The sequence below is a fragment of the Phalacrocorax carbo genome, chromosome 1, assembly GCF_963921805.1.
Source record: "Phalacrocorax carbo chromosome 1, bPhaCar2.1, whole genome shotgun sequence".
Lineage (NCBI taxonomy): Eukaryota > Metazoa > Chordata > Aves > Suliformes > Phalacrocoracidae > Phalacrocorax > Phalacrocorax carbo.
Genome location: NC_087513.1, coordinates 76,023,217 through 76,050,480, shown reverse-complemented (window position 1 = coordinate 76,050,480; position 27,264 = coordinate 76,023,217). Strand labels below are relative to the sequence as shown.

Sequence of the window (27,264 nt, the reverse complement as noted above, 5' to 3'; positions counted from 1 at the left end):
TGAAAAATACCCTGTAGGCCAATTTTCGCTCTGGCTTTGTCTCACTCACCTCAAAAACATGTGGCGCTCTGCATTTTCTCTTCTCGTGAATTAAAGCCCTTTGCCAATAGCTCATGCTGGAGCTTTGCCAACAGCACATGTTTAGGTAGTACACTTGGGAATCTGAGAGTCTCTACCTCAAGACAACCTGCTTTAGGCAACATGTGACCTTAATCACTATTAAAACTGGACCTTCTTCCTTTGAAATTCCTGGAATATCAGATGTAGGTACTGTGCCTTTCAAAACACAGACTTCAGATTTTAAATTAGCTCTCAGCTTTGAAAAGGCCCAAGTAGTTCACGTGCAAAACACATCCCAAAACACCTGCACTTAGTCTCATCAATGAGAAAGCAAAAGTGAACGTGGTCACTTTTATGTTTTCACAACTGCCATGTGTGCTATCATGTTGCTGGCCAGAGCAGCCACAGACGAGGACCCTGCAGAGCAATGCACTACCCAGCTGCAGAACAGGGAGATGCCTCTTGCCCATAGAGTGCAACGCTGCCAGGATGCTCTCCCCCATCCCCTTGGAATCATCCTCTCCTTCCCACAGCTCCAGAGCTGCTCATTCAAGCCCAGGGCAAAGAAGAGGCACTCACAGACACAGCTCCTTCCCAGCACTGTCCGCCTGTCCCACACTTTCTCTTCATCAGCTTCTATCCGCCATGTCCCTTCCCAGGATACAACCTCCAGTCCCTAGGACAACACAGCCCTGACTCTGATAAACAGAGATGTCAGTAACACTGGAGTAAGCAAAGCTTTTTTTTTTTTTAAACAGCTGAGGGCAGAGGGCTGTTGATTTTATCTTGCTTTTTTAACACCAAAGTTTCAGTGCCAACAGATGAAGGACAAGAGCCACACACTCTTGGATTGAGGAGAGGCTCCTTCTCTCTGAATGCTGTGCTGGTGAGAAGCAACAAAGCAAGCCCCCCCAAAAAAACCCCTAGTGTTAGAGTGCAACTTTAAGGAGCCATACACTATCCTCACCGCTAACACTTGCCCTTGCTTGGCTGGTGAGCTGTGTGTCCTGCCTACCCTTTGGCCAGCCTCGCTTCTCAGCACAAAGGTAATTTTGCAGCTAGGACACAGAAACCAGCTCTCTCGTTGCCTGCTTCTTTTTCAAGAAAGCCTGCAGCCAAGTTCTTCAGGGTAGAGGTGTTGCCTTCTGAATCCCATCTCAACCTCCCTCCTCTTGTCAAGACTGACACCTCCTCACTGTCCTCTGCAGGAAGACGTTTCTATGCCCTGGTGGCCTTTGGCCTCCAGCATCACCCAAGGCTAAGAAAACTCAGCGGAACAGGAGCTGAGCTGTGCCTGGGGTTCAGAGGAGCTCACAAGAGAACGGTATTGGTGGCTAGGGGAATGGGAAGGATGCTGGGGCTGACTAGAAGGCTACATCGGTAATAGTCATGGAGTACAGGGGATCCTAAAGGGTAGGAGGGTTTTCACCAGCAAGGTGGAAGGAAGCAACAAGTCAGGATCAAGTCAGAGCTGTGACCTCTGCAAGAACAGAGCATGAAACAAACCTGGTCCCAGCCCTACTGTCCTCCCTTTCCTCTGCAGCAGAAAAAGGAGGGAAGCTGGCAAGAAAGGAGGTGGAGAAAGAAAAGATTACTTCCTTCTGCTTCTTCTCCAGTAAGAGAGAAAGACCCAGGGATGGAAGGGAGCAGCCACTTCCCATCCCATGGTCAAGCCTCTGTGCATATGTAGTAGAGGGAAATATCCCACCCATCACCCATGGCCCCATCAGCAAGATGAGCAGAAAGTGCCAGCTTTACAGAGGAAAATGCAGCTCATGGGATAACAGAAATCTTAGCAGTGAAAAACTTAAGGCATACTTGGATCAATGCACATTTGATGCCCAACTGGGGACAGAATTGCAGCTGCTACAAACCCACCCAGATTTATGTCGGATAACAAGGTTACTGAGACTGAGTTTACTTGGTACAGGTGATCTGCTAAGTGTGAAACTTTTTTTTAAATTACGTAGAACAATGCAAGATGCCTGTTTCGTTAGATATAGCAATAAACTGTGGTTTATTACTGACCTTACTAACAGTAGGCTGCCTTTAGTAGACAGGGCTATAATGTACCAAAATGGAGAATAAGGTAACTTGTAAGAGCGGTGCAAGAAAGTTTACAATCCAGTTACAGCAGTACAGTGCAAAATCGCCTATAAACCACTTGGTTCAGGTACCCAGAGCAGTCCAACCAAAGCAAGGGGCTGCAAAGCTTTCTCAGGCAACAGGATAAGCAGTGGATGGGTTAGTGCACACACCACCCTGCACTGCCCAGGCCAGTGGTGTCATGACCCAAGTCAACGAGTCTGAAGCAAACTTAGGTGTGGCTACATCGTATGTCAGCAACAATAATGTAGAAATACTGCCCCGTGCAAGAGCTGAATTGGCCCTCCCCATTTTTAAGTATCTGCAACACGTTTAAGCCAGTCTACAACTCTGATATGCCTGTCAAGTTTACAGACTCTCCTGAAAAGCCAGTTTTACACCATAAACCTTGCAATAGCTGATTTCTCCCCAAACTCAAGATCCTACAGAGAAGTAATTCCACCAGGATCTTAGTTTTCATTAAGGAAGAAAAAAATATTACTGAACCACACAGTTGCTGAAGGGAGTTTGATGACATCTGAGAATATCCTCAAAGTTTGAACACAGGAAGCCCCTTATTTGACATGTAATATAGTAAGCTATAGAAGGGGTGTGGATGGGGGAAGCAGGTTCACCTGTTTTGTTTTTTTTTAATTAACTCTGCAATAAAGAAAAAAAAAACAGCTTAGGCTGCTTAACTATTTCCCTTCCCTCAACCTACAGTTGTAATTAAAATAAAGCTTCAAAAACAATACAAGTAATTTAATGCTATTTTAATTAAAAGTTGTTCTCGTAACATAAAAAGAGCAAAAGTAACCTCACTGCTGTTTCATAGCTGTATTAGGAAAAAGTGGTTCTTGTGTAACTTTGTAGTTTTCTACCTTTCTGAAGCCCCAGTGTAACAGAAGACTGCAAGGTTGGAACAATACATCTAGGATTTAAAGCTCTCCCTAGCCCATGATTTATACACATCTAATTAGCTCCTCCTGCACACACCCCCACTGTTGAGCTCTGGGAACTGCTAGTATAATTCCTGCAATTGAAAACTTCGATGCCAGAATCTTTGTTTGCCAAAAGGAAAAACAACCACCCCCTTATCCAGCACAGTTGGGCATGTTTTTACAGGAGTGGATGCCCAACCTTAAGAAGCTCAGATCCGACACCCGACCTCTCCCAAAGTTCAAGATACTTATTAGAAATCTGTAATTTACCACCCCATTGACTCCCAAGGACCACCATGGCCCTTCTCCATCAGAGCAACCAATGTAAATCATGAGTTTTGAGAGCTTAACACACTGCAGGTTTATTTGGCCATATCCAGGCATCTCTGCTGGATATGGGGTAACAGTACTGAACAAGTCTCATGCTGTAGCAGCACTGTGCTTTGGTTTCCCTGTCAGATACGACGTTAACTTCTTACTGTGTCACGGACATGGGCAACACAGATGGGTGATGGACCACTCGCCTGCCACGATATGAAATCAAAACTAGTACAGAACAGTTCGATGCATGCTGACTGGCAACACTCAATGTTTTGGATGGATTAGTGACCTTTAGTATTTCCATACAAATGTTCCTCTGAATACATATTCTCAAGATAAAACTTCAAAAACCTCGGGGGATCAGATACACTTTTAATGTTTCATTTCTTTGAAGTATTTCCTCTTTGTATTTCAACAACACTTCAAAGTTTTCCTACTTATATACAAATCAAATTAGGCATCTGATGCTAAAAGAACCAGACATTGAAAGTGTTTCACACTCTCCCAACCTTCGGGTAGGGTGTGGGGGAAGACTCAAGTCTTGTAGGAAGGTATATATTAAGTATATGTCAATTTTCACTATACCAGCTGGCCAAGAAGTTCTTCATGTATCAAGGGTCAAACAGAAATAGGGTACAGCCCCAGTCCCACATGCAGCTGAAGATCCTGGTCCCAATGAACAACACAGGTTTAACCTATAAGATGCAAATAGTCTTGCTGACATCAAGAGGGAATTTGTGATCAATGGAAGCACCCAGTCTACAATGGCCACAGGAGGGAGGAGGTTGCTCATGGGAAAAACAAAGGTCCACCAGCACTGTCAAAGCCCTTAAGAAGTTTAATAGGGGTGAGCTGATCATCTTCAGGTTTTCTTCAGAGGCAAGGGAGAGAACTCAACAGGACTCCCAAAACACTGTGAAAGTTGCTAGCGAAAGGGAAAGGGGGTGGCTAGCAAGATGTACCAGGTCTTTGTGCCTCAACCAAGGACCTCACTGGACCAGTTGAAAAAAAAAGAGAATGGCCAAGAAGTTGTCCTCTATTACCATGCCAAAAAAACCCAAAAACCAAAACCCCACCCCAAATAAACAGAAGTAAACAAATCATTATATTTTCTCATCATCACCATGAAACAGCAGCTTCCTCGGCAACCATGTGAACATCTGGGGCCAAATCCTTTGTGGTATACCCAGAGGCTCAGGAGTTACCTGGAGATAAGCCTCACCTGTTCTCAAGCACTAAAGAAGTTTTAAAAGGTTGCTTCTTGCTTCATATATAACAGATCTATAAAAATAACTATTTTAGAACTATTGCTCCTGTATTTCCCTTTGTTGGGGCTATTTTCTGTGTGCTTATTGGGCCATCACTGGAGGGACTGTTTCCTGGGGGTTATATTTAGCTCTGAAGCACTGCAGATTCTGTTTCCCTGGCTAAAGTTAGGATGGGGTCCTCCCTTAGAGGAGGATCTTATTCTTACCCTGCTGAATGGAAAGAAGGCACTGAGACAGTCTAGTCTGGGCTTGCAGAAGACACTGGTGATGCCAAGGTCCCAACTGTGTGTGTAAAAAGGGAAACGCAAATCCCAGACTAGTTAGAGCGTTTACTTTACATGTACAACAGACCTACAGCTTCACCCGTGTTTAGGAAAAGAAACATCCCTTATTTCAGGATGTAAATCATCATACATCTTCATGCAAGGGTCCTGTCATAGTATGGCTCCTCTTGGGGACAGCACATCATTTATTTACCACTATATAGTAACAACCTGCAGTAAACATTTAAGCAGCCATGAGAGGTTGCCTCTTCAGTCACTGGACAGAAACAAGGGCAGCTCTAGATCACAAGTGTGCTGAACTGCTCACAGAAAGGTCTGCTGCTGCTCCCACCACCTCCACTACAAAATCCTTATGGTAACTACCCTTCTTACAGCATGAAACTAAGCCACGTATGCAGATGGATTCATCTACTTCAAGGTTTTTCTGGTAAGATATAACTACCATATTTTACTTCATAGAGGTTGAGGTCTAGCTGATAAATGCTGTTACTTTTGCAAATTAATTACTATGCATCAGTCAACATGAGTGTGCTTGTGCTACTGCTGGTGTACTAGTTTTGCAAGTACTGAAATACCTTGGAAGTATTGAAATAATACTGTTATTAGCAGGTTTTTAGGAAAATCCAAAAAGCAAGACTACAAGAAAGCTCTAACTGTTTAACTGCTACAATGCAAGGACTTCTCTAGGACAAACTTTTAAGACCAGCCACTGCAACTGTGTGCTCAAGTCTGCATAAGCTGGGTGGGTGCTCCTGCAATTCACTACACACTTCAACTGCTTTACCCAGGGAAACAGCCTTACTTGATCACTGAAGATAAATACTGTGTGCAAATAAGGTACAAGTCCAACAGGAAGCCCTACCGAAGCTTGTGGAAATCCACGTAAGCACAAGGATCACTTGCATGTAATGAAGTGCAAGATCACTGCTGTTAAAGCCTCAAAAAATATATTGCCATTATATTGTATTTTATTAACAATAAATTCCCCCAACTGGAACACACCTTGCCTTAAAAAGTGACTGAAGGTAGAAATTTAAAAGAAGGGTTTCCTTTTCATTTTCTGAGTATAACATTTACTGCAACACAATCTGAGTGGAAAATGTGGATGGATATTATTAAACTTGTTGCCTTAAATACAAGCTTATTAGAAGTGCCAAAGTAGAACTTTCTGAAATGGAACAGTAATACGCTCTACGCAACTACTCCTGCTGTTATAGACCTTACCTAGGAAATGATCTTTCGATGTCCTGACTTTTCCAACTCCATTTTTTGAGCTAAAGTGAAGAGTCTCAGACAGAAGCCCAACTCCTTGATACTGGGAGGTGAGAGAAAAGGAAAAAACCCAGAAAAACTCTCAAGTCTATGAAGAAACATTTAAAAAGTATTGTCCACATGGCAGATCCTTGAGAAAGCCACGGTCTCTTAATTTTTAATCAATTCTTTATTATTTTTTGGAAGAGAGTCTACCTGGCCATATATGTAACAATAAATAGGGGCAATCATCACTCTAGCTTACCTAAATTCTGGTTCAACATCCAATGTTAAAATAAAAAGTTTTACAGGTACATTTGGGGTGGGGAGGGAGAAAAAAAGAGGCCAGGAACAGGTATCTCAGTGTGGTAACAACCACATCTCGAAGTGGAGGTGTCTGAGTCATGCAGGCCTTTGGGATTTGTTTTTTGCCCTTTACCAAAACTTCTGACAGTTCCAAATAGCAAGCTCTGGTTTCCTGCAAATGTCTCAAGGATCATAAATGCATTCAGGCCTCTCATAGTATTTTAATGAAATATCAGTTCCTGCTCCTCTACTTGACTTGCAGGCGAAATCTGCCATTTTAAGGAGATAATCTTAAGCAGCTTTCTGAGAAATGTCAAGAATACTAAACTGCCATTTCTGTGCTCTGGTTTCATTCCCCACCCCACCCCCCAATATTCTATTTAAATTGCCTTTAAAAAGAAAGAGGAGCGCTATCCAAGATGAAGTAGTGTGAAGTGTAGTCTGTAAAATACAGCACATCAAGACCTAAATCAGTACTGTCAGTTAACTAAAAACCTTAAAAGTAGGGTTTTAATTCCCTGTGCTGCATTATTGTGTCTAAAAAAAGACTTAGGAAAATAACATGAAAAAGACAACTATTAAATGGCATCCCATTTTTCTAAACCAAGGCTCAGTTATCTTTGAAACAAATGCTGATGCTCAGCCATGCTTCTGACACTTTTGTGCCTGTTTCGAAGCTTCTGCAAACCTATTTTAATATTACTCAGGCAAAAGCTGTTTATGATTTATGGAAATACCCTTGTCTGAGGAAAAGAAACCCTAACTTGCTGTTGCTACACGCAACACCAACTCTGCCCTCAGTACTTGAGGGCATTCCCACTTCTGGTCACCCTCTTCCAACCCAGTGCAGCCAAGGCCAGACCCCGAGACAAATCCAGTGTCCTGCGTTGATGCTGCAGGACGTTCTTGCTGCAGCAGTAGTCTCACTGGGAAAAGACACCACCAGCATAGAGGGGGGTTACTTTGCAAAGACTGACTTTGTCTGTGGTCTCTTACAGCTTATAACCGGTCAGGACCAGACTGCCTAAGCTGCCTACACCACCTAACTGCTGAACCAGGAGGAAGAAAAGGCAGAGCACGTCCAGGTATCTGAAACAGGAGATCCAGCAGCGGAAGGGCAAGGTCAGCACTGAAGAGGTGACCTTCCGTGCAGGGAAGCAATTTACCACATGAGGCATGTACTCAGCAGGAAAGAAGACAGGTCTGAGTAAGGTACCGAGGACACCCCAACAGCACGTGTCCCAAAGGCAGCCTGCAGAGGACACGGGTAACAAAGCCAGTCTGACCTGACCATGTGCCTGGGGGCCTTGGGAGGAGACATTTAGCACTGACTCTACAGTGAGTGACCAGCTAGGGGACCTGTACCCAGAGGGCAGCACCACAGCATTCAGGGCTGCCCTGAGAGCTTGCAGAGGGAAGGAAACTGACAGGTCCTGGGATAGAGGACTTCTTCAGGCCTGAAACCAGTACTGAGAAGCCACAGCCTGACAGCTATGATATTCCTTCCTGCTAGAAGAAGGATTTCCACACAGTCATAGCTGAGTTCTGATGCAACAGGCACTCCTCGGGCTGCACTCAGCAGCACTCCTGGTTGCTGAGACCACCTGCTCTGTACGTACATGACACCTTGCGCTGCGGCAGCCTGGCCCAAGGCTCTCCTGGTACTACTGCAGTGTGGTCCAAGGCAGGAAACTTCCAGCTTAGGTGGGGACAGCAATTTTCAACATTTCCACAGAGGTCTGCCAACACAAATGATATGCTGTGAAAAATACATTCTTTTCCTAATTCCAGCTGCCAAACACAAAAGAGCTAACCTGACTGAAGACAAACAAAGATGAAGTAAAATGGGTGTTAAATCAAAAGAAACAGCTCAGCTAAACCAGTTGCCCTGAACGCCTTAGGTTAAAAGTTGCTCACCTGAGCTAGGACTCCTGTTACTTTGGTCTTCATGGCTATTCTAACGGGTTAGCCTATCTGAATACAACACATGTTCATCTACCTGTGCAAACTTCTCACTCGTGGGAACTTCTCACCTGTAGGGAAAAAGCCAGCGCTCCACATGGAAACAGCATCCAGGAATCTCAAGTGTAGCTCCACACTGCTACACTTAATGCAGATGGATATTCAGCGTTCAACTGAGTAATCGTTATCTTGTAAATAATCAACACTATACCTGTCTGTAGATCTCAAGCAATTCTTCTTCAAACAATTTAGAACCGGGCACGGTATGGGGGAGAAGAGAATCAAGTGTTATTTCCCACTAACAGTAGAAAGTAATACAATGCTCTTCTGAAGTAAGAAAATATCAAGTAACAATAAAAAAAAAAAGTATGCATATATGCCACAACACATAGGGCACCACAAGGACATCTCCAGCATCCCTGCAACAGCAGCCTGTTCCTTGGAGGTTTCTTGTCCAAGTACTGTGACCCAGTCTGGCACTCCTTTGCTTGCAAGATCTGACAAGATCCCAAGAAGCTGATGTGGCTGCAGGCCAGAGACCGTGTGCTATGTCGTGCTCCAAAGACCCACATGTAAATGCCTGATGAGAGTAACATGACTACACACGTTTCCTCTCCTGCTGTAATGCCAGTAAGGCTCCAAACTTGTTCTAGATAATATAAAAGATAGCAACTCAGCCGTATCTCAGTGCTCCATGGTGTGGATCATGGCATTCACTACAGCTGTCATAATACACTGTAAATTATACACAACACGCACTCTTAATAATGCAAACCTTGGAACACTCTACACATTTTGTGGTAGCAGAAATTAACAGACATTGACAACTAATCAGATAGTAGAAGCATTAAAGGGGACAGATGTAGTCCATTAGTACTGTGGTGTACATACGTGGTTTCTTGCTGTCATAACTGACTACACTAATAGTTTCTTCTGATGCTGCTGGGCTTCTCTTTCCTGTTCTCCCATCAGGCAGTTATTTCAGTTGCTTGAAGCAGTGCTTCCCCTACCTTTACTGACAGGGGATTATCACTGTCTGACATCTCCCCACTGAACATGGAAGCATACCTTAACACCGCACCCAGGCACCAAGAAACCCCTTGGCACCAGACATCTGATCCAGACAAGTGCTTGTGGAAACTATCCAGAGGACACAGTACCATGTTCGTGCTGGTCTGTGCACATCACTACTACTACTTCTCTGCCCAGAGCACTGCAGCACAGCTGGCAGAAGTCTTGTGAATAGGAGCACAGATGGAAAGAAGGACCCTAAATGAAATTATGAGATAGTCTATAAAGGAGCAGGAACATGCAAGTGAGGGCAAGGTTAACTACTTGTACTAGCATCTACCTGTAGATACTCACAGGATGCAAAGGTGTGAGCTTCTGAAAACATCCAAAACTGCAAGGGAAGCGATAAACAGTAGCAAACTATTGTACTGAGAAGGATCAGAAGCAGAGGGAGGAGAGGACAGGCCAGGCAGCAGTTACAGATATCTGTGCCAAGGTCTTGGATGGAAAAGCACCAAATCCATAAAAAGCCTCCTGTGAGCACTTGGAAGCTGGCAACTGAGACTGCCTTTGCTCCACTGCTAGACTATTCTGGGGCTGGAACACTGACAGACAACAAGGCTCTCCCCCAGCCAGCCAGATATGTGGCAGAGAGTGGCATCCCCCACCTGGTGGATTTTCATCCTATGCTGGGAGCTGAGAACAGACAGTAAGGGCACCAGAGCAGCCACCAGCTCAGTTTTGGTTTTCCCAGCAACACTGCGGCACCTGATTGGATGTACGATCCTGCTTTCTGTCCACATATGGCCAGGGAATGGCTGTTCACTGCCCAGATTGGTGGGTCCGGCAGAACCACCACGGCCGCTTCACCACTGCCACAGCCTGGTGGACTTCCAGCAGCACAACACCCAGGGCACTTCAAGTCTTGACCGCTCGGCATCAAGCCAAGCAGGCAAACCAGCCAAAATGCCCCTGGCACCAAGCCTTATGAGTGCAGCCAGGAATGGTTGCCCAGTCCCACAGCAGAGTTGAACTTTCAAAATATTTTGAACAGCTCCTTATCAGCAAAGCGGCTTTACACCAGCTCAGCATTTCATAGTGTTTATAATCTGGCCCCCTTAAATTGGATTGACAATGTAGCTGAACCACAGCCTGAAATAGAGACAGTCTCTATCGGCACAGGATCTTTTCAGCAAGACCCACCCAGCCTGAGATCAGCAAGTTGCATAAGCCCACATTTGACAACAAGTGTCCTCCTAATGCCACTGAAGTCAATGGTACTAGGAATGTGTTTAATACCGGCTGCTTGTTTGACTAGACCAAAACAGGACCTCAAAATACAGAACCTGCCAGCTTTGTGCAGCCTGTGCTTGCAGTAATATCAACCCTCTGCTATAAGGTCCACAGCAAAATACCAGCTCTCCTCACCTTGACTGGCTTCAGTCCATCAGCTGCCATACATGACCTCTGCTGCAAACTGAACACAAGCAAGTCTCCATAAGCATCCTGGTTGTTGTGGCTACAATCTTCCTTCCTACTCAGAAACAGTACCAGAGCACAGCTAACTGAGCAGGGGGTGTGTGTGTTGGGGGTGTTTGGGCCCAAGGGAAACGCTGAAGTTAAAAACTCAAATCAAGTCTGCAACAAAGACACATTGTCTTCCAACACTGATCTTGCTCCAGATCACTCTGGTTCAGTGTGACACCACCACCACACAGAAAAGCACATTCCATGATGTTTCTAGGTAAAATCTACTTAAGGTTACATTGGACCACTGCGACCCATAAGCTTGACCCCATACAGAAAACAAAACAAAAAATACTCAGTGGATCAGGGCAAACAAAGACTGCTGTATCATATGAGAGAGCTCACAGAGTGGGAGACGAGGCTGTGCCTGCAGAAGGGAATGAGCCAGGGAAAGCCTCCACTGAAGCAACTGGGGGTCTGGGAGGAAGCTCACCCACCTGCCCGGCACATAGACAGTGACTTCGCTAAAAGTTAACAGCCTTTGCAACTCATGCTGAGGAGCCAAACAGCAGCCACTCAGTCATCAACCTGCAGGGACAGCCTGCAATCTTAGTTTCGTTAGTTTATCAGGCACTGATTATTATTAGCTATTGATTCTTATATGAGTGTTAGTTTCATTGTCATTATTTAAAATAAACAGCTGCTAAGGGAATGAGAAATCTCCTCTAGGCATAGAACCATTGGCTTGGTTAACTGAAGAAGGTATTTCAGACATCCGAGCTCTTGGATGATGCCCACCTGCCACAGCAAGGATGATTCTGCTCCTGAAATGCGCATCTCATCCTTGTCAGTGCCACTCACTGTAGGTCTCTGAGGAGCAACTTCATCTCCCTCAAACCAGGGGTTTGGTGGTAGGGGATAAGCCTAAGTCCCTACTGCTTTATGTACTATGAACCAGTGTGCACTGATCTGCTCAGGGGGGAGGAAAAAGAAGGAAGGATGTTTCCCATCCTACACCCTCATTGCACACCTCAGTTCAGGTATACTAGAGGAGAATCAGGGCTTCAGAATAAAAACAAAGATAAGAGAAAATATGGCAATCCTTGTGTTACCCTAATGAAACAGGCTGAATTCTCTGGCCTTGCCATTACATTAAACACCAGAAAATTCAATTGAATTTGATTGCCCCTTATGAGGCAAGGCTATTTCCTCTCCTACTTTCTTACAGCAACTCAGATTTGTCTATGTCCTATTTTGGGTATCTAAATTAAGAATATTGCTCATAACCAGATTATATGGCATTTATTCTGAAGAGAAAGAGATACTGATACAGCTAAAAGTGCAATACAAACACCCTGTGGATGTAAGCCATGACATTTATATACCGGATTAATAAGCACTAAGAGGAATTTCTGATGTAGGGCACATGACCCTCCCTTCATTTCAAAGGCATTATTTTAATACCATGATTTTGAAGTGTGACATGTCCTTGAAAACGCTTGCAGATAGACAGCTTTATTAAAAAAAGCTTCCAAATCCTGAAAGGACAATTTCAGGTGCATCTCTTGTTTTGAGATAAGAGAACAGCTGGGAGTCAGTGTATGGGCTGGCCAGCAGGTAAGCAGACTGAAGACTAACATCAATTTTATGCAGCATGGATCTGAGTCTCCCTTAGACAAATGGAAAGGGTTGGGGAGATCTGACACAGAGCTCCTGCTGCAGCCCATCCCTAGTTGTAACCAGCATCACTCGTGCTGCCGTCACTACCAGAAAAGCACCGCTCTGTCCCCAGTCCCAGGAGGTTTCTGGAACGGCCTTACTGCTCAGAGCAGCCCTTCCCTTTCACACCTTGTCATCTACCCCTTGATATTTTCCAGATACCTCAACCTGGAGGCTACTGCCTTGTTAAATTCTAAGAACCAGCTTACACCTTTAACCACAAAAAGAGAACTCAGCCAGGCTCCCCAGTTATCACTTGCCAAACCTGGTCAGCATCAACTCAGCCTTTCAAAAACAGGAGGAATGAAGACCAGGCCAATTTGTTGTAAGGAGAGCTGAAAAGATGACAACAGCTGGTTTTCCATTCAAGACCTTAAACATTCCCAGCGCCTTCTGACAGCAGTTTGATGCTCCAGGCAAAAAAAGCCACTTTGTCCAAGCCCCTTTGGGCAAGATCTGTCCGCACACCTGGGCCATCGCTTCCCATTTCAGGAATGCCCCAGCTGGTCCCAAGGGAAAGTGCATGCCTGCTGGCATCCTGCATCCCCCACGGCACAACACTGCTTCCTCCTGAAGCAGTAGCTGGGGTGGCTTCCCTTAAACATTGACTCAACCACTTAATTTTGCAATCAAAGATCATCACCTGACCCAGTAATCGTAGTCATATCCCAAACACACCAGGAATCCCAGTCACATTGCTATAGACATACTATGCCAAGAAAAACTGTAAGAAAGGGGGCAACAGGAAGTCCAGCTATCATGCAAGGCTTGCATGTGAGGGTGTGGGGGTATGGGCTGTTGGACAGGCAGGTTTATCATGGAAGTTGCAAATTTAAGATCTTAAAAATTAAAAAAATTCTCTGTGCTGCCTTATGCTATTTCAGAATGGAATTTCTTAGTTATAACAATAAAAGCAGAGAGGGTAGTAACAAAGTTCACCATGGGGAACCACACTGGCTCAGGTACCCAGCCCAGTTCCTGCCCCCTGGTTCCCTCTGGCCATGATCACCTTCTGGCTGCCATCTCCCACTTCTTCCTTCCCTCCATCCTCTCTCCCACTACCCTTTTCCCTCTCCTGATACTTTCCTACTCCCTTAAGTGCCCACACGTTTGTGATTTGCAACCTGTAATACATGACAGCTTCTCCCTTCTCTTTGTGGCTTGCAGACAGGAGGAAACATGGGGGAAAAAAGAAAACCCCAAACATCCCAAATAACCCTGCCCTCTGTTCTTGTGCTTGGCACAACTGCAGCCACAAAGGGGCAATGCCAGGAAAAGTTCTCTTCAGCCCCGCGACTACTGTGTTGGACCTTGGGTGGATGGTGCTCCGAGGAGCAGCCACCACATGGGGCCAGGCACACCATCCAACTCTCAAGGCTCTGCCGAACAGAAGGACATGCAATTCTTCTCACAGCTAAGAAGCTACTGAGTTTTGGTGAATTTGCATTGGGGGAAAAAGGAGAAGGAAGAATTATCCAGACAGACAGGTAGCTCCCTCCCTCTCTCAATTTCAAATACCTAAGTAACACAGAGATACTAATGTGTGTCCAAAATATTCCTTGGTAAGGGCATCAGCATGATCTGAGCAACTTGCCCCAAACACATTCTTGGAAGCACCATTTTTGGTGCAATACCTCAAAAAAAATTACAAAACACAAAATTAAAAAATAAACACAGCAAAACAGCTGAAGGCAAACATGCAACTCCCAACATGCTGAGCTGCTGACACTTCTAAGCAGCTGAAATCAAAGTCTACTGAGAGAAGTTGTCAGATGACAAAGGAGAGTCACGAAGACACCACCACAAGTGCTCGCACCCTACAAGTAAAGCCTGAAAGCCTGCATACCAGCTGCTCTACACTTACTGCTGCTAAGTCCAGGTCCCAACCCAGCCCAGATGGCTCTCCAAGCCCAGCAAGGGAAAACCATCCAGATTCCTGAAAAGCCACATTCAGCTCATCAAAAAGTCAGCTGACAAGCAATCAGCAATTTGGGTATCATGAGAAACACTGGATGAAACCGGAGCCCTGAGAGCATGCCGTGGCTCAGGACAGCTCTGTTCAATGCTGGAAGGGAGCACGTACAAATGAAGTATCAGCTACATAAGAGATTCAAAGGGAAAGGAAAAAATGCTGGCTGTGATACCTTGGTGCTGCTGTCCATCATTGAAAGTCTCATCTAAGGAGTCAGGATATCTTCCCACTCATCAGAAACAGAAAACTAAATATAATCATGGAGTTAAATCTTGAGCTCCTAAAAAAGGCTCAGCAAAGTTTTGCATCCCCAGATAGAGTGCATGGCTGAAGACAGCTGCTTTCTCCGCTGCCTTCACTAGCAGGGCATGCCCAGAATAAAGTCATGCAAGACTTTTGCCATAAAGTTTGTCAAACAAGACATCTCAAGCCAGCCAGAAGGTGTTCAGGGAACCTCAGAGAACCTGTGAAGAAGCAGCCATGGCATTTTCCAAAGAAAGATGAAGAAATTACTTGTGTGATTTCTGTGTTCCTCTGCACCAAGCCACTTTTTACCAAGCAGATTATCTGTCCTCCCCAAGAGGACTAAACCGTTCTAGCACTGCCTGATGCTCCAAAGCACCTTTGTAAAAAACCAAAATTCCTGAAAATAGAAGTTTTAACTAACTTTGAAGAATTAGTCAACAATATTGTCACCATGACTTCCTCTGGATGAGTTCATAATTCCACAGTTTACTACTTGGGCACTCTCTTTTTCTGTATGGCATGCAACACATCTGGGGGTCTTATTGGTTAATTAAGCAGCTGTAAATCCACACCAAGCCCCATAGCCTTATACAGTTGTATAAAATTATTTCTACAAATGAAGTAATCCCAGACACCACTCTGAGCCAACAACTTCCATTAGAGCCCACTAGGGAAAAAAAAAAATCCTAGCATGGCATGTGGTGGGTGAGACAAGAAAAATTAGTTTCTATATACACTGTAAGTTAACACAGTTCCCATTTAGGGTGCCTCACTTTTCCCATCTCAGTCTCAGCTGGAAAACAAGAGCAGGGGGACACCATTTCCAACTACTAGAGAAAAGTTTCCACTGCTTCTGGTTCAAGGGGGAAGAGGAGGGAAGGAGCAGAGAGATCCCCCAGCCAGTGCGGGTGGGGGGTGGGCAACACATCCTCCAAGCAGCCCTAACTCAATTCACACACTGCTTCACCTTTGTAAACTCCAGACAATTCCTTGCATACCTCCAACCACATGCTGAGAAGTGACAACCACATCAGTAAGTTAGACAACGTATTTAGAAACAAACACCAAAACACCACCACCAACAAATGCACTTAACTAAATAGTTAACAAGGTTAGGCAGGATCAAAGATAAATTTTTTTTGTTGTCGATGGGAATCAAATTTTCCTTTTTTTTTTTTTTTCTCCTCTTTAGTTTAAACAAGAAAGAGGTGTGGTGCTGTTCTAGTACAAGTCAGGGAGCCAGAACCTCAAGTTGATTTTGTTTCTCCTCTCATGGCCTAAGGCCAGTTGCCTTCTTATTCATTTTCCTCATCTGTAAAATGGGGCAAATAATAATTAGAAACTACTACACAATGTTATAGAAATTATTCCATTCATAGCTGTATAGTTCTTTGAAGACGCAAAGTGCCAAGCATTATTACTAGATGATCAAATCATATATTTTCTCCCCCAAGCTATGTAGGGGAAGAAAAAAGCCATGCAAATAGCCAACTGTACTCCTAATGAGATGCAACACTCAGAAAGTGGGACATCTTAAAACAGATTGGACAATCTTCTTCCAGCTCACAAAGATTATTCCCAATACGTAAACCTCACAGGGTTATAAATGCAAGAAAAGAAACATATCATTTGCCCAGGTTTCTGCAGACAAAAATAAGCTTGCCTAAATAAGCAGGGGAAAATGTACATTCTCCGTCTTGAAGAGAGCAAAAAATTTCTCAAAGAAATAAGGGAAGAAATGAAATTAGATTTGAAAGCTTTGTGGGGGATGAATTTATGTTTTCTGAATATAAAGTGACTGTCAGGACTAGGAAAGTCAATTAAATAAAAAGGACCGGATGGGAGGGAGGCAGGGAAATGCAGTGTGCAACAGAGAGGTCACATGCTAGATAAACAGGGTAGTATGCTAACTATTTACAGATAAATACAACTACCTCTGTCTCATATGGGATTTATGTATATTAGAAAGCCACCATCAGTACTGTGGGTGAGCATAACATTAAGTTACATTAACATCACCCAAACCACATCACATAAAATGTAAAGAGCAAAAGTGTAATAACATACTGCTTTCTCCAAGCAGCAATATTGCCTCTCAGAAGAAAGGGAGGAAAAAAAAAACAGAAAAATCCTCCCTCCTTCCATCCACACCAACGCCTGCCAGGGTGGCACTTTCCTTCCCCATCCTCTCAGTCCAAGGATCATTGCTCAGCTGACGGGCTTACATGGGACAGGTAGGGTCCAGGAAGGGCGGTTTTAATTTTTACCAAACCCAGTGGCGAGTCAGGTCAGAACTGGTCTTTCATCAGTATCCCCATCCCTAATACTGCTCCAGCAACATACTGGGTAATGGTAGGGGGAGGTATGGGCAAGGGGAAGGCACCACATTTCCTACAAATTAAGAATTTTACTTTGCACTGGACCCTGTGCCATGCATCAGTCTCGGGTAACACATCAACAGGAAGGCAATATCCCCGCCCTATGCACCCTGAAGCTGCAGCAGTATGAGCTGTGCCATGCCCCATGCCTGACCCACTCCCACACCCTGACCCCGACAGGCTTCTGCCCCATGCCTGCCCCAGCATTCACACCACAACCCCTCTGCTCCAGCAGCCAGACATGAACAGGGGGACTGGGGGTGGCCTGGGCAGCCCCCATGCCCCAACTGTGGGCAGTGTTACGCCTCCCCTAAACATAGAGAATAGCCAGAGGCTCTGGGGTAATTATTTAAATTATTACTATTTTGAGCACATTTCAGTTTAGCTCACCTATTAAAAGCCCAAAAGAAGCTGTGTGTGGGCTACACCCTGCAGGACAAGTCATCAAGTGCTAATAAACACAATAATGAGACGTACACAGAAGTAGCCTTGTACTTCTTTCCCTCCCATATTCAATGTGGGGGGGGTGTGGTGTGGAAAAAAACCAAACCAACAAATATTAATTTTTTCCTTTTGCACACGGGCACTGTAACAGGGTGGACTGAACACGTGCTATTTCAGTGCTGCATGTGCACGCTCCATCCCAGCTTTGGGAACCCAGACAATCTGCTGCCACTGAGTGCAAACTTCAAGTCAAAGCAGTCCCAAGAACTGGTGGAGCGAGGTGAAGAGGTACCTGATAACTTTCGCGGATTTTGCTAGGAAAGAGCAGCAGCCGCAGGAAGTATGACTGGATTGGGCCACACGGACATAGCCAGGTTTTCGTGCCTTCATGGCACCACACTTAAGCGGCTCTCTCTGCTAAGGCTTATTTTAAAAGCCTTATTTAGCTTTTCTGTATTATTTATACACATTGCCTTAACTGTGGGCCACAGTTGGACTGTTGGCACCATGTTTAACACAGTGCTTGCCAGGGCAGGAACAACAGGATGGGAATCCGTGCTTCTATGGCTACATAGAGGCAGCAGGCAGAGGCACCGAAACTCCACGCAAAACACATCAGTGTATTCTGTATGGAGCGACTGGAGCTCAGACATTTGGGCTGAACTTGGGGCAACACAAGGAGAAAGCCTCTGTTTCTCCCCCTGACTGTGAGAAGCAAACAGCAGCCTGAAACACAGCCCACTGCTCCTGTCAATGCTGAGTCAGGCACGGGGATTTCTTGCCATCTTGTTAGGAAAGGCTCTCATTTGTTTGTTTAATGGTGAAAGCAAGCAGCAGCCAGAGAAATCAGCTCCGGCTTTCTAGACCGCCTGCTGAGGGCAACGGGTGACTTGAACAGCCTGCCTCCAAATACCAGAAACATGTCAATACCAGAGCTATGGGAATGGCGAAAGGAGGACTGAGCACCTGCTACTACAGCCTAGGATGGACATGGACACACACCCCTTTGCAGGAGCAACAGCACAAGTGATGGGGAAAACAAAGCAGATTTAGGTCCCAAAACTCCTGCTGCTCCTGGGGAGGTGAAACCAGCACAGCATCTGGAGAGCAAAGAGAGAGAAACTTGCAGTGAAGGCAAGACATTGGCATGGTGATGCCAAGAGATTGAAAGTCTCCAGACACACGTCCAGCAGAACATGGCTGCTAGCCAACATCGGACTTTTGACAGCCACAACCTACTCAACCTACTCAAATCCAGCTGAACTGCAGGGCCATCTGGAGTGTAATCCCAGCAACTCTGATAAGCAGCAGTAAAACTGAAGAGATGTGACCAGGATGGGAGACAATAGGTGATAACTGCACCTGAAGCCAGCAGACCTCTGGTTAAAAACCCAGGGAATAAAAGCATTTGGCACTGGAGTTTAGGGTTTCTGACAAACGGGGAACAATACCCACTTCTTTCCAGGCAGCAGCGGCATACCCAGTTTAAGAAGTTTAAGTTTTGGGCCCCCCAGTTTAAGAAGGATGTGGAACTCCTCAAGCAAGTCCAGCAGAGAGCTACCAAGACGATCAGGGGGCTGGAGCACCTCCCTGAGGAGGAAAAGCTGAGACACCTGGTTTGTTCAGCCTGGAGAAGAGAAGACTGAGGGGGGATTTCATTGATACCTATAAATACCTTTTCATTAGTGCCCAATGACAGGACAAAGGCAATGGGCACAAGTTGGGACACATGAAGTTTCCCCTCAATATGAGAAAAAACTTCTTTACTGTGAGGGTGACTGAGCAGTGGAACAGGCTGCCCACAGAGGTTGTGGAGTCTCCTTCCCTGGAGACATTCAAAACCCACCTGGACACAGTCCTGTACACCCTGCTCAAGCAGGGTGGTTGGACAAGATGATCTCCAGAGGTCCCTTCCAACCCCTACCATTCTGTGATACCATCAGTCCTGGGCAGCAGAGGAAGCGTTACCTGTTCTCTCCAAAGCCCAATATCTCTGCTAGCAAACCTGTGCATGCAAAGTGGGCACCCTACTGGGTCACAGGCTTTTAAACATTGTGAGGAACATCAGCTGCATGTGGTGTGTCAGGGAGCAGAAAGGGGATCCAGCCCATCCGCCACAGAAAGCATAGGCAAAAAGGCAACAAGGCTCAGCTGGTGTAGGGAGACAGCCTTATGAAGCATGAGGACAGCAGTCAAGAAGCAGCCCAGTACAGCAGTGGGACAGAAGCTAACAGCTGACACAGGTAGAGTTTCAGGGGCCCAGGACAAATAAATGGCCAGAGCCTTACATAGATGCATCACAAGAAGGAAGGTATGCTTGCTTCTCCAGCGGACTAACACACACCACCTCAGAGAGGATGGTACAAGCAAATACCACATTCCTCATCCAGTGATAAGACAAGGATGACAGGTTCAGAGATGAGAGCAGTTGGAGGGCAGCAAGCCGAGACAAAGGATGCTGCATACTAGTAGATGTGAGTCTTGGCAAGCATTTGTACAGGGTATGAAACAGAGCAACGACATGAGATAGCAAGCAGCTGGGACCTCAGTGGTGGTGTCATGGGGTGAGCACAAGCCAGCCGCAGGGTGCATGGCTGAAGTGCAGATGCTCGACCCAGCTCTCCACGTGAAGAGCCAGCTGGAATTTAGGATGTCAAATCTTACTAGATCATATTGTAATATCCAAAACAAAGTAGATGAGGGATAACCGTTCCCAAGACAAGACTGCCAGCTCTGACATGGACTAGGCTACTTGGATCAAATCAGTCTAGACCGAATGCAAAATGCCACTCCTTGAAGTCAACTAAACTTGGCCATTTCCAAGGGGCAACGCAACAGATAGTCTATGTTGTTGAATGTGTTTTCACATAAATTTGCCCGGGTAATCTGAAAACTCTTGGCAGTTTCTCTGCACGTTGCCATAGACCTGCCAAGTCAGATTAACTGCACACATGCAGCACATGGCAAGTTCAGTGGGCCTCGCACTGGAGCACAGGCAGTGCTTGTACCCATCATATGCCACAGAACAGCTCCAGTGGTCATTTCAGTTTTATTTCTTGGATAATCAAAATATACTTCATTACCACAGTCCATATGTTAACTCCAAAGCCACTGTCTTTAAAATGTGGAAAACCTCCCTGAATCTAAACAGTGGTTCAGACTGTGTTAAGTGGTGGCTATCCTTTAAAAGATACAAAATAAATGGATGTCTATACAAGGAGAAGAAGGATGACTTTCTTCTACAACTCCTGTTGGAAGCCATATACAGCATAATTTTAATGACATGTGAAATAAAAGCCTAAAGGAGCTGTTGTGTAAGTATCAAGCAAAAAACCAGCAGATACGTAGATACTAGACATCAGCGAGGTGGCGGGTTAGATTACTCACCCAGAGGAGCAGACTTAATGCTGATCTCCACTGTCACTCTTGAACAAGTACCACTGATCCATATAAACTTCTGACACTGAAAAGAGAGAAATTAAGAATTTAATTAATCACTACAAAGTCTGAGGTGACTTAACAGTGATATCTTCTAAAAGTTTATCATCAAGTGACACAGGATACAGGAAGCACAGTGAATTACATACATAAAAGCATTGAAAAAAAGGCTATTCCAAGAGATTAAAGGATGGCAACTGATGTACAAAGGGGAAATGAGCTTGTTTATTCCGAATAATCCCCAGCAACATTCCCTCTCAGTATTTATTACACGGTTGGCCTGTGCATGCCCTCCACCTTTCCAGTTGATCACACGTGTGTAACTCAAAACAAAGAATGCGAATGATGCCTTGCAAGGCTTCCTTCTCACTGTTGTGACCTCCAAAAATCCCAACCAAGCACCCCATGGCATTGAACGTCTAGAGATCAGAGCGTGAAGTGAAGCCAGTGGAAGTCAGAGCAGCCCAAAGCACTGAACCAACACTGCAGCTTCTTCCCAACAGCTATTCCTGAGTCTCTTTACTATTACTATTTTGGGAAATCAAAGATGTTCTCTGTTACTGTGGCTTGACAGAAAGTTTTAGTCATGGATACTCCCATCTACAGATTGTGGTCAAAATAAGAGCTATTTGGTGTGGGAAGCTTGACAAAATTGTTCCGGCAGAAGGTTCTGGGTAAACTTTGAATTTGAAATGCAAAAGGAAAGTTTGGGGAATAAAACTCCAGACCAATAACAAACTTGCAAACATAGGAAATTACATAAGCTCCAATTAGAAGAGACTTATGAATTAGTAACTCATATATGAGTGTTCAGTGAAATATGGCTAGTAGAAGAACTGAAACAACCAGAAACACTCCAGGGCACCCTCACCTGGGACACTGCACCATCTTGCTGAGATGCTGCTCTCTGAACAAAAATCACACCAAGAGCAAGAACAGATCTTGCCAAATTGACAGAAGTTTAGGATGAGCGGGCAACGTGACCAGAAAGCAAAGAATCAGCTCAAGAAAAAAAAAGCAGGGCTAAAAAGACACAGACTAACTATTTGTTGACTTGGGGCAACAAAGGCCAACTGCAAATATCCAGAAGCTATAAACTAGAACAGAGAGAATTCAGCCGGTGCATGACTGGGAAATGAGCACCAAAAAGAAGGAAAAAAGGCATTTTCAGGTCTAGATACTAAAAAGCTATAATAGAAGGTCTCAGGGCACAAATGATTGGGTGCTCATTGCTTTTTAGAGCAGTTTTTTTAGACTAGATTTAGCAAGAACACCACGGGAAAAAAAATTACACAGAACACAAATGACAGGGACATATGAGTCTGTGCAAGCAGACTCCATCACAGGACTGGGGCTTCAGGCTATTGCAACAGAATAATTATGTACTGAGCCCTGCACAACGCAGGAAAAAAACATCCGTCAGATGGAAAAAGAGACAAAATGTGGTAGGCAGAGAAAAAAAATATTTGAGGTTTCTATAAAGGGTGCTGCAGAATGTCATATATGAAACTACAAAGCTAGGGAAAAAAAGTTAGTTAACAGTGTTATTTTAAGTCTGCTTAAAGTAATACCAAGGGCTGAAATGGAAAACTTCTAATTAAACAGAGCTTCTCCCCTTCATTCCAAATAATTGACTCCAGCTGAGCCAGGCAAGGCTCACAAATTGACAGGATCTTTGGGATTCCCACTTCCCAGGCTGCCAGGACCCACAGGAAGCAGTCAGGCAAAGGGGAAGGAGGTGCAGAGCACCACAGCAGCAGCAGGATTTTGGTGCTGTGCCCCACTGTGGCTGGCTGTTGCAGCTGGTCTGCCCCTCTTGACACCCACTTCAGAGGCATTCAACAGCCTTGCCCCAATTTCCTCATCATCATCTCCACTGCAGAAAGCATTTCCAGCACAGGAAATGTCCCAGCAGCTTTTCAGAACAAAGCTCCCTCCCAGTCCTGCCAGGTCTGTGTTCCTCCATTGATGCTGTCTTTAAGGACAAGAGAGTCATGCTCTCTACAAGTGCAGATCTCAGATTGATTTGCTCTTCCCGGCATGGGGCGCCAGCACCACCACAGCTATTCCCACGTGTCTCAACCATGACTATTTTGGTGAATCAAAGATGTTCTTTGTTATTGTGGTTTGACAGAAAGTTTAGTCATTTCCTTCCCAGCAGATTCAGAGTTGCACATACACAGCCCACACCTTGGGCAAGCTGTATGGATGCTCGCTATCTAATGAGAAAGGGAACACTTGCATGCATTTCTCAAAAGCGAACTAACTGTCTTAGACCCTACCTTGTGAGCTGTCACCACAAGGATTCAGTTTGTTTCAAAGGCTGCTAGGGAAGTGGTTTACATTTCCCCTCTCATCCGTTTCCTTCCTTCCTCAAACTCAATTTAATTATTACTAATCAACTTCCCCAGAAATCTCAGACTGCCTCTAATCGCACAGCTAAGGAAACCTCTCTTGCACACCCTCACTTCTCAAGACTGTTTTCAAAAGTGATTCCCATAGGGCTGACTGTGACGTTCACCCCAGTATTTATGCCGGCTGAACGGGGCACAGGACAAAGATCCAAGGGCCTTTACCCTGCGACCTGCATCAGGATGCCAGGAAGGCTGGCAGCCCCCAGGAGATGTCTGGAGCTCAGGCACACTGGGCAAAAACTGGGATTTGTTGGACTTCTGGGAAAGGGTGGAGATTTTCTGGTTTAGCTGGAAGGGTAAATTATCATCCAAGAATGGCAACCGAGGGAATAGCTGCACATGTCATCACACATGTGAATATCATCACACATGATAAATGTGCCACAAAGCCCCAATCAGAGGGCACATAGGCAGCCAGGCATCTGGGGAATGGGAGCTCTCCAGCCTCGACTGCAAAAGCTAAGCTCTCCACGGACACCAAGTTTAATGCAAGCACAGTTTCAGTATCAAGAGAATAACCTCCCAGAAAACCACACTCATAATCAAGAGTCAATTTTTAGGAATGGTCATTTAAGAAGCGCAGGAGTAGGTAAACCAGGTGAGATAAAATTTAATTGCATTTTTGCCTTCACACAGAGAACAACGCAAATATAGATGCCCTGGAGGAACCTTTCCAGCATACCCAGGAAAAAACAGCACTGTAAGACAAACATAAAACAACAGAGAGATGCAGGATGTGAATTTCTTTTGTCATTTCCAGACCATAATCTCTTAACCAGAAAGAAAACACAAATCCTAATCCTACAATCTTGCATGTTCAGCAATAATATTTTACCTTGCCAATCAAAGCTTCTCTACAATAGCCACCCATTTCTGTTACAAATTAAAGGGACACAACTGCATGCAATTGCACACTCTATGAATTTAAACAGGACACAGCCCCACACCTAAAGATCTGAAAAATTCACATGTTGCACCGTGTTTAGGGGCACAGCTTACCAGGAAAGCAGCAGCACCATTTCTTTGTTTTGTGCCTACTAGAAGCTTTGTTTCAGGAACATTGCAAGACTACTGCAAGCAAATAATCTGGTTTATGTCTGTTCTTTACTAAATAAAAATAAAGATCTGTTTTGCCTAATCACTTCTGATCAAGAACAGGTTTGCGTTACAAGATCTGAGAGCAGCCCTCCTCTCTACTAAAAGCAAAAATGACTGCAACACAGGACCCAAGTAGTCACAGCCCAATTCAGATAGCTCCTCCTTCCCACACACTTGCTTCATGTCTACATATTTGTGTTTTAATTAAAAAGCTACTGTAGCATTCTTCCTAGATTTTCAAAAGAAAACTGGGCAATACATTCCACAGGCAGCAGGACTCAGAGTATGTATTTAAATATCTCCTACCACCCGCTCCAAGCCCAAAGTACTCCATGAGCTAAACCACCTACATACATACACATACCTGAATGAAATGTGAGGGCCAGCCCTGCTCAAGACTACTAGGTTTTGTAGTGGGACCATTTACACCTTGAGGATGTGGTCAGACTGGTGGGCAAGTCATTTGGGCAATGGACTTGGGACTTTCAGCACCAAGAAATCACACAGGAAAGAGGGACCTGAGCAGAAGGGCTGCGGCTGCTGAGGACAGCCTCAGCCAGACAGCAAAGCTCAGCCTGCCGCAAGGGACTACACTAAAGGAGGAGGCCATAGTCTCCCAGAAGAGGAGTGTTTCTTGAAATCTGTGGTGAAGGTTTAGACGAGCCACTCTGCCCTGCGACCGGAGCTGACGCTGCCTGTAACACTAACGGCTTGAAGCAGGCACAGTCACCTCTCCAGGAAACGTCTGACAACAGCCCGTGCTTCCCTGGTGGTCAGCGGCTCCGCACCCATCCTGACCTCTCATCCCTTCAGAGCAGAGAAGCGAAAGCCTCTGGTTTCTCAAGGTAGTATCGCTTGGATCTCTTCTGACAGCACCCCTTTCTGCAGCTTGGCTGCCAGGAGGAGAGGTGGCAAGAGGCCTCCTCTGCCTACCCCTTGTCTGCCACACACACTCCCCGGGGCAAAAAACCACGAGCGAGTACTCAGCTTCCTCCAGTCGCCCTCCTCCCACAGCCAAGATGCCTCTTCCCGAAAGCCCAGTTGTGCTTGCAGGCGCTGAGCCATGCTGTGGCTTCATGCAAGTGTACATGGAGGCTGCCACACAGACACAGCTCCTCTCGTCAAGGCTTGCACAGGCATCTCCGCTATCTCATTATTCGACTTCCCCCAGATCTATATGTATTAGAAGTTAATTTTGCAGAACTTGGCCATACACTTTCACCCTTTCAAATGGTAATACCTAGCTCATGCTGGGCAGTACAAAGTATCATCTTTCTTTTTTATTTTTTTTTTAAAGCTTACAGTGAGAAGATTCTTGCTTGAGAAGTGTATTTGACATTTGCATACTCTGCCTTTAGTCTGTGTTAACAGACCATTTTTCCTTTTCAATTTTCTTTTTTCTTTAAAGAATGAATCAATTGCTACTAGATATAACTTGACTGAAAATTTATGAAGGAAAATTAATAATGTATACTTCCAACGAAGCCACCAATACAGGCTGATCACGTTCAGTTATCTTGCCTTGGAAAGGTGGGCAAAGGATTTAAAGCTAAGAAGCAAAGCAATGAAGAAACACTAATAGTTAGAATGATTTGGGGACCCAATGATTTTTCCATGGAAAAAGCCATTGATGCATGTCTCTCATTTTGGTACACTAATGGTACAATTTTTTTTGTAAAGGCCTTTGGGTAAAGGCTGGTTTGAACCTGAATGGAAGTAATCAGGGCTGCAGCTTGAGTAATTTCCCCATATTTGTATACATCATCTATCCGCATCAGGGATCACCCATCATCACCCAATCTCTCTCACATTTACATCACCCTGTCCCCCGATACATTTTTCAGCTGCTGCAGACCATGTAACATCTCTTATTTATGATGGGACAGGCTAGCTGCACTTTGACAAACACAGAAAACACAGATGCTTTAGCCTTTCTTTTCATTTTTGGTTTCTAGAAGGCTGTACATCTTTTGACACAGACAAAACATACACAGTACCAACATTAACAAACCAATCTGGTTTTGGATATTACTATACCCACAGCTGAAACCAGAAACAGTACTTGTCCACCCTACAAGTGCCAGCCTTGAGCTTAAAAACCAAGTTTCAGTCCAAAACCAAGGGGTCTGGCACACACAGAAACCCAAAGCGAAAACTAAAGGGACCTGAGCAAAACTAACCACATCATTAACTCCAGTGACCTGAACAGGTGATATCTCATACAACAACGTTTCCTACCACAAAACAGTACATCTGAACCATGTAAAAGCACAGATGTCACTGAAACAACATACCAACATTGGAGGATACAGACAACATAGCCCATTGCCACAGCAAAGAAACACTTTCTAGATACATAATAAAATATTATAAATAATCTGAGTCAGAGAAGAACACCAGACAGACCATTTAATGAAGTACTTGTAAGATCAGTAGCAAGAACAAACTAGAGAGGTTTAAATAAAAGCTTTCAAATCACTAACTTATCAAGAGTTTAACTGAAACTAGACATGACTTATGCAAGGAAAAAAAAAATCATGACTAATCCATGACTAATTTTACGTTAATCACTGACTGAGTCCAACCTGAATTGGAGCAC

The 27,264-nt window shown here is 44.8% G+C and overlaps 1 protein-coding gene across 13 annotated transcripts in view; it reads right to left on the bottom strand.

Annotated features, from left to right (window-relative positions):
- Positions 1-27,264, bottom strand: part of PPFIBP1 (PPFIA binding protein 1) — a 116,453-nt gene that overhangs the window by 62,401 nt on the left and 26,788 nt on the right. For 12 of the 13 annotated variants that reach the window (XM_064460606.1, XM_064460529.1, XM_064460573.1 and 9 more), the window contains exon 2: positions 21,103-21,178. The gene's annotated coding sequence lies outside the window, so the exon portion shown is untranslated. The remainder of the gene's footprint in view (positions 1-21,102; positions 21,179-27,264) is intronic. The other variant, XM_064460547.1, reaches the window with a different exon arrangement.